The 11,025-nt window shown below is 44.2% G+C and overlaps 1 pseudogene; it reads left to right on the forward strand.

Moving 5' to 3' along the window:
- The first annotated feature begins 697 nt into the window (after positions 1 to 697).
- LOC145391274 (5S ribosomal RNA) lies at positions 698 to 810 on the forward strand (annotated as a pseudogene).
- The last annotated feature ends 10,215 nt before the right edge of the window (positions 811 to 11,025 follow it).

The raw sequence follows: 11,025 nt of genomic DNA on the forward strand, positions 1-11,025 counted from the left end.
ATAAAATAAAGAATAACTATAGTAGACATGCAAACTCATGTTAGGCAGCTATTCTGTGAGTGTGGAAAGACTGAAAATAAGACAAGCACAGCAGAGATGGGAATTGCAGGAAAGGAGAGGAGAGGAGAGGAGAGGGGAGGGAGGAAAGGGTAATAAAGATGAGGGTTATTAGATCGTGTGTGTGTGTGTGTGTGTGTGTGTGTGTGTGTGTGTGTGTGTGAATGAACTTCTCAAGTCGTGCTTGTGGGTTTGGTCTTGGTGCTATCACGAGGCCTTTACACTTTTCATCTGGCCTTGAGGCCGAGCCCTTGGCATAGGCCAGTTTTGGCGGCCGAGATCGAGCCCATGAAAAGGTGGCCTCAAGGCATCAGCCTGTCCTCAGCCCCATTCCTGAAGTACAGACTGAACTGGAGGACTTCTCAGCCAGATCTTCCACCAAGTGAATAGCAACTTTTATTTTTTATGTGTCCGACTCCGGACATAGGCTTCACAGCCTGCTCCCAAGGTCCAGCAGTCCTCCTACATACCAAACACCTCTACATGTCACCACTTCGGCACTAATAGCCACCGTCCATATTGAATACATGCTAGGTCTGTCTCATACAAGACCGGTGTATCGGTATTAGGGGGAGGGGGTATTTTCACGACATGTCGGCAGGTCTTCTTGTAGATCAGTAAAGTCTGATTTTTATGAAATTCAAATGCCACGTTGAGTACACCGCTTCCCGTCCGATCAGCGAAGTTAAGCAACGTTTGGTCTGGTTAGTACTTGGATGGGTGACCGCCTGGGAACACCAGATGCTGTTGGCATTCCTACGTGTCAAGTGGGGTTGGTGGAGGATTAGTGCCCCTCCCTGTAAAACAATTAACTCTAAGCCCTTGACCACCCCGTTTGGGGTACATGGCGTCTGGCAATGGATGGATGGATTACAAATGCTTAAACCGGGATTTGAACTTGGGTCCGGTAGGACTGCAAGCCACCTCTCTACCGATTGAGCCACCACCTCCCCGTATGTGCTGGCGAAGGTTGATCGAAAACACACAGCTATGTTGATGTCAACAAACATTGTAAAGGTACTGACAATGGCAGGTGATGAATGACAGCCGTCAAAATGTCCTTCAGAATACAAAAATACAATGTATTATATAGGAAATCTCAGAGCAGGAACACATTTTTGTCAAAGAATGTCTGACCGAATGATTAGTACAACCGCTTATATTTTACTTGAAAACTCGGTGTACATTGGCAGTCCTTCATTGCTTTTGAAGATAATGTGAAATAATACCCGTAGTTCTTAATAATACACCAGCTATGTGTATAGACTGGTAATAGCCCATTCCAAGATACTTTCTTTGCAAATGCCTGCAACCTGAACTCTTTCATACAGGAATTTCTTTTCTATGAGTTGTCACTATACCTCTAATGCTAATTTCCTCTTTAAAAAAAATAAATAAATAACCAGAGAAAATAACAAATTTCCGAACGAGGGCCCCGTTTATTCAACGTTTCACCAAAGCTGGTCTCTTCAGGATTAACCCAGTTTTAGGAAGACATTGAGTAAACTGGGCCCTTGTTCTGCTAATGGTGTTTCTCTCTACATACACTAACAGTCAATGCTGGATTCAAGATCAGTAAAAAATAAGTTCACTTACAGACAGTGCCACTTACCCATTCATAGAGTTTATTATATTAATAAAATTCATTTGTGGGAAATATTCCTCTTTTCTTGTTTGGGAGATGGTCCAATAAGGATTTTTAACCTTCATTCTAGTTTAACCCTTAGACTACAGTGGACCTTCCAGAAGGTCTGTGTCCACAGCTGTGATGGATCTTCCATACGATGGGGGGAATTTTCATATTTCCACACTATTATTCCCACTTAACTCGAATATGCTTGCTGAATGAGTCATGTGGAGCCCTCCCAGGCTGCAAGTATTGCATTGGCCAGTCTGCCTCTGGCCATCGTAGGTAGGGATAATGCCTGTTTCTCTCCATAACATCCCTTGCACCACTGTCAAATTGAGCAGGAAGCAAGCTCAGCTGCCTGAATCGTGCAACATGTCACCTAATGTCAACTTTGACAACATTACCAATGAGGAAACAGTAGACGAGTGGAAAAAAATGGCCATAATTGGAGCACATGATCTTGCTTCTCCATACCCTGCCTGACTTTTCCTTAGTCTATACTGCCTTTCCCTGCCCTACCCTGCCCTAACCTGCATCTCATTGCCCTGTCCCACCATTCCCTAGCCTACCCTGATCTTGCTACTCTACCCAGCATATCGCTACCGCACAATGCATTTCCCTGCCATGCATTGTCTTTCCTACCCACCTTTGTCTCTTTGTCTACCCTGCATATCCCTATTCTACCCTGCCTTTCTCTACCCTAACCTGACTTTCCCTACCCTATCCTACATTTCCCTCCCCTCCTCCAACACTGCATCTCCCTATTCTACCCAGCCTTTTCCTACCCTACCAAACCCCGCATCACCCTACTCTACCTTGCTTTTTCCTACCGTACCCTGCCTTTACCAGCCATGTTTTGGCATTTCCTACACATCATTGCATCTCCTTACCCTATCTTCCATGTTCATACTTTACCTTGCATCGTCCTGCTTTTCCCTATCCTACCCTACCCTACTTTTCCCTACCCTACCTTTTCTTTCCCTATTCTTCCCTCCCATTCCCTGCCATGCTTTGCCTTTCTCTATTTCCATCTCCTTACCCAATTCTGCCCCAATTCTACCCTCCCTTTCCCTACCCTACCCTGTATATCCCTACTCTGTCCTGGCTTTCCCTACCCCACCCTGCATTTCCAAGCCATGCTTTGGCTTTTCCTATCCAACCCTGTATCTTTCCCTGACATTGCATTCCCAACTCTACTCTGCATTTGCCTACCCCACCCTGCCTTTCCCTGCTGTACCCTGCCATTCCCTAGGTTACGCTGCTTTTAACCATCGTACCCTGCCTTTCCCTGCCATGATTTGCCTTTCCCTACCTGCATCTCCTTACCTAACCCTGCACTTCCCCATTCTACCCTACCTTTCCCTAACCTACCGTGCACATCCCTGCTCTACTCTGCCATTCCCCGTCATGCTTTTTCTTTCTTTGCATTACCATACCCTTCTCTGTCATGGTTTGAATTTCCCAACATGACTGTGCCTCTCCTCACAATGAGGAAACACGAACGCTGTGGGAGTTTATGTAAATATGTGTAAAGACCCTGTTGGAGACAGCGGCGGTTGACAGCAGTGCAGTACTCACAAGCGAAACTGAAAGTGACGCTCGCTACGAAGCTATTCTGGTTTGTCATTGTTCTTCAACCAAGGATACATACCAATTGGGAAAGAAAATGAACTACATCCATAAATGGTAATAGAAAAATTAGTAAAAAAAATAAACTGTTTGGTGTTGTCATGTGTTACAACTTTCTCCTCACGTGGCATTTCTGTACAAGTACGCTACTTCTCTACGTTATGAGTGACACTGTAACAGAAAGTGATAACAAAAAGTGACGTGTTGATGAAAATGCGAAAACATAAGGAAAACGATCTGGAGTCACTTCATTTACGTTAATTGCCAAAGCATTCGCCCATGAATGCGTATTACCCACCGTCACTAAAAAAATCTATATCAGTAAACCTTTGGCAATCGGAGGCATATAATCGCAGATTCGCCAAACAAAAAAGTGTTAAGATTTTGTCCGCTGCATTTCAGTGTTTCTGCATTTTTGTCTAAAAGAACTAGATCAGTAATCCCCTGACAATCAGAAGAATATCATCACAACTCCAGAGTTATTAACCAACAATCCAGGAATCCTGGAATGCTGCGCACAAACTTTGGATACAATTTACCTACTTGATTTTGAGAAACTTTGACAACACACACACACACACACACACACACACACACACACACACACACACACACACACACACACACACACACACACACACACACACACAGGTGCAGGCGATTACATTATCACCTCATTAGGTGGGTGGTGATTATGCTCATGCATGATGTTTAACAGTTGGTGTATCACTGCCACGCCTTGCCTTTTCCTACTTTCCACTGCCTTCCGCTTCCATATCTTGCCTTCCCTTTCCCTACCCTGCCCAAAATAACCTTGGAGATGGCAAACCAGTATTAAATGTTAGAAAAATAAGCACACACCATGGGTTTTGTCACCTTGATTACAATTATGATCACGTGACATGTTTAACAGTAAGTATATACAGTACGGTAAGTATAGCACTTCCATATCTTACATTTCGTTACCCTAGTCTGCCTATCCCTGCCATCCTTTGCGTTTCTCTGGCTACAATGTTGATAATAACCTTGGGGGTATTAAACTAGCAATAAATGTTAGAAAGTAATCACGTGTGTGTTGTCACCTTGATTACAATTATGCTGACGTAGCATGTTTAGTAGTAATAGTCGCGCTTGCGATTTTGTTCTTGTAGGTTACATCCATAGCCATATTGCAGTTCATGAGGCACCTTTATCATTGAAAATTAGTTAATACTTTGATATCTGGTGTTACCCAGCATGGAAGTCATCTCACAAACTTCTTTCCCTCACTTGGCATGTTAGCCACTTGCAGCACTACTGGCATCTCACACTCGTCGGTCGCAAAGAACACCTTCCCATCACCTCGCTTTTTGTCTGTCCCTAGACACCTAAGGACCTTTAGTTTCTTTCAGACGTTAGTAGAAAGATTGAACTTTGGGTAACTAAAATCCATTGGTTAGATATAAATAGGTAAAAACAGCAAGTGAAAACATCCTATTTCAATTTTTGCCCCACCACAGACGTGCGTTAAAACACCACCTCTGCAGCCTAACGATTAAAGAAACAAAAGTTGAAGCCGAGGCGAAACCTAATGGGAAATAGAAAATAGGCTTTGAGGAAAGGTAGGTGTAATGCAAAGTTTAGCTCTAGCATCCCAGGGACTGTCATAAGTAATACTCATTTTCCTTATTTTCTTAAATCATTTCCTTTAACTTCCCTATATGAGACAGTTCTCCTGTCATCCCAGTAGGTGTTATTAGACCTGTGAATAGTAAAGGTGGCCTCTTCTGCTTCAATTAGGTCTCCTGATGGCCTCTGGTCTCTGATGGTGCTAATTTTATGATGCATATTGGCCAATATTAATTATATATCTGTCTATCTAATGCCAGACAGCTTAATCCTATAAGGGGTGACCAAAACAAATCTCCTCCATGTTGTCCTGTTTCATGCCATTTCGCTGCCCTCCCACCTCACGCCCCTTACTCTCATACACCTCTCCACTCCTTCTCTCCTTTTCATCCTCGGTCTCCCCTTCCTTCTACCCCCCGCCCCCTCCACCTCATTCACATACACTCTCCTCGTTAGTCTCTCGCTCTCTGTCCTCTCCCCATGGTCAGACCTCCTCAGTGTATTTCTCCTAACGCTTTCTGTCTCATCCACATCCACACCTCAATGCTCCTTCACTTCCTCATTTGTCAGTCTGTCTCTATATATCTCCACATGCTTCTCCAAACTAACTCAGTTCCAGTGTTCTCACTCTTGACTTGTGTCCTTCCAAGAAGATCCAAGCTTCGCTTCCATATATCAGAGTTGGTATTACAGTACTATCACGCAGTGACTTTTATACTTCCATGCTCACTTCCCTATTTCTTATCAGTGGTTTCAAAGAACCAGCAACCCTTCTTTCTTGTACCCATTCAAGCACTTCATTTTCCAAACCTCCATCCGTACTCATCACACTACCCAGGTACTGAAATGCACTCACATTTTCCAGTTCCTCATCGTCCAACCTCACTGTGAACTCACTGGCTTCATTTCTCTCGAAGACAATTTTTCTTTTCCCTACATTCTCCTTTAGATTCCGTTTCATACACACACTCCCAAATTCATTCACCAAGCCTTGTAGTTCCCCTTCATCTTCACTTAACAATACAGTAATATCTGAAAACAACAGAACAATAAATTTTCAATCACTGCTCTCTCTCAGGGCCGCGCCAACATCCACTGCCCTACCTTGAATCTTTTTTTAAAACCCCACCCAAATGCAGATTTAACAGCTATGGAGACATAACACATCCCTGTTTCGATCATACACTCAGATAGAAAAATGCACTCAGTTCACCATGCACGCGTACTGCAGCCTTAGCGCCCTCACACATTCTCTTCACGACATTCAACAGTTTCCCATTTACATCATATATTCTTGATGGTTTCCATATTCCTTGTCTATCCACTCTGTTATATGCTTTCTCTAGATCCATCAAGGCCGCGTATAACTTTTTTCCCTTCTCTAGGAACTTTTCCCCTAAAGACCTGAAGATGAGTATTTGATCTCCACAACCTCTTCCCTTCCTAAAACCTCCCTGTTCTTCTCCAACTAATTCATCTGTTTTTTCCCCAACTCTGCCAATAAGTATCCTACCATATGCTTTTCATATTACACTAAGAAGACATATGTCCCTATGATTACCACACACTTCTTTTTCCCCTTTTCCTTTGTATAGGTGAATAATTTTACCGGACTTCAAATCCTCCAGAACACTACTTTCCTTCCAGGCCAATCTGCACATCTTCAATATCCATTACATATTCTAATATCTCTCCACCGAGCTTCAACACATCATCACACATTCCTGGGGTTTTCCCCATTTTGTCTTTCTTCATTGCTTCCACTACTTCCATCTTACTGATCTCTTCTTTCTCATCTCCCTCCTTCTCTGACCCATTCCCCACCCAGTTGTGCTGCATCACTTTCATTCTCTTTGTTTAACAATTCCTTAAAGTGTTCTCTCCATCTGCTCATTTTTTATCCCTTTTCTACTGTCAAACCCCCCTACCCCTGGGGGTAGGGTGGTTTTCAAGAATACTCCCCCAGTATCCCTGCTTGTCGTACGAGGCGACTAAAAGGGTTGGTGGTGGGTTAGTGCCCCACCCCGTAAAAGGAACTAACTAAAAAAGCGAATAAAGCGCCTTGGACCCGGACGGACCATACGTTGACGACTAAGGAACGGACAAAGGACATTCTTAGGGTGGGAGCATGGAATGTGAGAGGAGTGAATGATGAAGTGAAAGAGAGATTGTTCAGGTGCTTGAGGATGCAAAAGTGGATATATGTGGATTGATTGAAACTAAACAGAAAGGTGGAAGGGTGAGAGAATGGGAATATGGTTCAGGTATATGTGCGGGAGTCAATGAGAATGAGAGGGCAAGGGACGGAGTATGTCTGATGATAAGCAAGAAGTGGAAGGAGAATATAAGAGAGTATGGAACAGTGGGTGCAAGGATTATATGGGTGAGGATGAAAGTAGGTATACAAGCGTGGGCGATTGTATGTGTGTATGCCCCGACAAAGGATCGAGTGGCAAGGGTGAAAGATGAGTTTTGGGCGAGAATAGAAGCATGTATGGACAAGTTTGAGAGGAGCGAGAGAGTGCTGTTGATTGGAGACATGAATGGCAAAGTTGGGAATGTACGAGTGGATGGAGTGGTCGGTCAGTGGGGTGTGCCAGCTGAAGTAGATGGGAATGGTAGTGCTTTGGTGGACATCTGTGCTTGTAAGGGGTTGGCAATAGCCAACACCTACTTTCGTCATAAGATGATCCACCGGTATACATGGAGAGTAATGAGGAGGATGGATGGTGAACTTGTTGAATGAAAGGCAATGATAGACTACGTGTGTGTGCATGAGCGAATGAGAAGACAAGTGTTGGATGCAAGAGTGTGGGGAGGGTGGGGGAATGGAGTCTCGGACCATCACTTATTGATGGCCAAGGTAGAGCTGCAAAGAAAGTGGTTGAGGAGACAAAGGGGAAGACAGGAGGAAGCAGCTCCTGTGAGAAGAGTGGAGAAATTGCAAGATAGTGAGAAAATGACAGAGTATAAGGGCATAGTGGAAGAAAGATTGGGAAGGTATGAGCTAGAGGAAGGGGTGGAAGACTTATGTAAGATATTCACGGAAGGGATAGGCGCAGTGTGTGAGGCGGTTTGTGAAGTGAGGAGGAGATGCAAGGGACAGCATGGTGGAATGATGAGGTGAAACGAGCTGTGGAAGAAAGAAGAAGGCATATAGTGAATGGTTAGCGAGCAGAGGTAGGGGAGAAGATGAGAGAGAGAGAAGAGAGAGGTATATATGAGCAGGAGAAGGGAGGTTAAGAGACTGGTGAAGAAGAGTACGAGGAAAGTGGATGAAGAGTTTTGGAGGAATCTGAGTGAAATGGAGGGAGAGTAAGAAATTGTTTTGGAAGGAGGTAAAGAAAGTAAGGCAGTGTGAAAGGGGAAATAGTAGGGGAGTAAAAGATAGGAATAATAGATTGTTGGTGGAGAAGAGAGAGAAATTGAGGAGATGGAAGGAGCACTTTGATGATTTGTTGAATGTAGAGAGTGAGAGCAGTGCGAATATAAGTGGTTGGGGAATGGCTGGGAGAAGAAGAGATGAGAGGAGGGAGGAAGAGATTAGTAGGGCGGAAGTAGTGGAGGCGATGAAGAAGATTAAGTTGGGAAAGGCCCCAGGAATTGATGGAGTGTGTGGTGAAATGCTTAGGTATGGGGGTGAGATTGTTGTGGAGTGGATATGGAAGTTGTGTAGATTGACTTGGGAAGAGGGAAGGGTTCCAGAGGACTGGAAATCAGGTATAATTGTTCCTTTATACAAAGGAAAAGGGGAGAGAGAAGTATGTGGTAACCATAGGGGTATTTGCCTTCTTAGTGTGCCTGGTAAAATATATGGTAGAATACTCATTGATAGGGTTAGGCATATGACAGAGGAGCTAGCTGGAGAAGAACAAGGGGGATTTAGTAAGGGAAAAGGGTGTGTAGATCAGATATTTGTTTTAAGATGTTTAGTGGAGAAGTATCTAGAGAAGGGAAGGAAAGTGTATGCTGCCTTCATGGACTTGGAGAAAGCTTATGACAGAATAGATAGGCAAGGTATGTGGAAGGTATTAAGAATATATGGAGTGGAGGGGAAATTGTTGAGTGCTGTGAAGAGTATGTACGAGGGAGCTAGAGCTACAGTGCGAGTGGATGGTGAGCTCAGTGAGTTCTTTGATCTCAATGTGGGAGTGAAACAGGGTTGTGTGATGTATCCGTGGCTGTTTAATATATACATGGATGGGGTTGTAGAGGAGGTGCAAGGTAGGGCAATGGATGTGGGGGTGGCTCTAATGAATGAGGGTGAGATTTGGAATTTCCGGTGTTGCTGTTCGCTTATGATACAGTATTATTGAGTGAAGATGAATGGGAGTTGCAAGGTTTGGTAGTTGAATTTGGGACAGTGTGTAGGAGGAGGAATCTGAAAGTTAATGTAAACAAAAGTAAAGTTATGGTGATTGAGAGGAATGAAGTCACAGAATGCACAGTGAGGTTGGATGGTGAGGATATGGAGAATGTGAGTGCATTAAAGTACTTGGGTAGTGTGATGAGTAAGGATGGAACTTTGGGGGATGAAGTACGTGAAAGGGTACAGCCGGGAAGGAAGGTTGTTGGTACACTGAAAGCAGTGATGAGAAATAGGGAGGTGAGTATGGAAGTTAAGAAGTCACTGCATGATAGCATTGTGATCCCTACCCTGACGTATGGAAGCGAGGCATGGACCTTGCAAGAGGAGAACAAGTCAAGAGTGAGGGCAGTGAAAATGAGTTACTTGAGAGGAGCATGTGGAGTGACGTGGATGGACAGGTTGACGAATGAAGAAGTGAAGGAACGTTGTGGGGTGGATGTGGATGTGGTTGAGAAGATTAGGAGAAATACACTGAGGTGGTCTGGACATGTGAAGAGAATGGAGAATGAAAAACTGACTAAGAGGGTGTATGTAGGTGAGGTGGAGGGAGGGAGAAGGAAGGGTAGACCGAGGATGAGGTGGAGGGATGGAGTTGAGAGGTATGTGAGGGAGGGGGGGGGGAGTTGGGGGGAGGGTAGTCAAATGGTGGGTGACAGAGCGACTTGGAGGCGTTTTGTCTGCGGCCACCCTTTGCGGGATTACGGCGTCGGGCTATAGATAGATAGAGAGATACTATCAATCTACCAACACTCCCCTACAACCTTTTTTGTCACCCTGTTTAACTCTTTTTACCTCCTTCCAGAAGATTTGTTTCCATTCCCTCCACACTCACATTCCTTCCAAATTCCCCGTCCACTCTTTCCTTACTCTCTCTTAATAACCATTTCACCTCTCTCATCCTCTCTACTTATTACTCTCTATTCCGTTTCTCAATATCCTTTATGCTTCTGCTTCTTATCCACTGGCTATATGCATTCTCCTTTTGTGCTACGGCTTGCCTCGCCTCTAAATTCTAGCATGCTGTTCCTTGCACCCTCCTTTCGTCTTCTCTTCACCCCACATTACACCTCACATTCTGGACAGATTTCTTCTGTGAATATCTTACACACACTTTCCAACTCCTTTATCTGCTCCTACTCATATTTACCCAATCGCTCCTCCACTTCCCTCTTATATTCAGCCTTTTCTCAATCCTCTTGCATTGTTTCTACCCTTCTTTATGGTCTACTTCCTTCTGCCTTACTCTCTATTCATCCATCACATTTGTACCTTAATTTTCACCACCACCAAGTGATGGTCAGAAAGCCCACTCCCCCATCCTCTCTATGCTCTTGCATCCAGCACATACCCTCCCATTCTGTCATCCAAACATGCACATAATTAATCACTGCGTTCTGTTCATTCAGGTCACCACCAACCTTTCTCGTCATTAGCCATGCATACCTGTCAATCATTTTGTGCCTAATGAAGATATTGGCTATCACCAACCCCCTCCCGGCAAAAATGTCCACTACAGCACTACCATTTTCATCCACTTTTGTAGGTACACCTCACTCACCAACTACTCCACTCACGTTCACATTCTCTACTTATCCATTCATATCTCTAATCAACAACACGCTCTCACTCCTCCCAAACTTTTCCATGCATGCTTCCGCATTTGCCCAGAGCTCTTCTTTCTCTCTACTTGCACGGTCTTCCATTGGCACATGAACAAACAATTGCCCATGCT

This window comes from Coenobita brevimanus, chromosome 17 (assembly GCF_032717465.1).
Source record: "Coenobita brevimanus isolate Jiangsu-jjx chromosome 17, ASM3271746v2, whole genome shotgun sequence".
Lineage (NCBI taxonomy): Eukaryota > Metazoa > Arthropoda > Malacostraca > Decapoda > Coenobitidae > Coenobita > Coenobita brevimanus.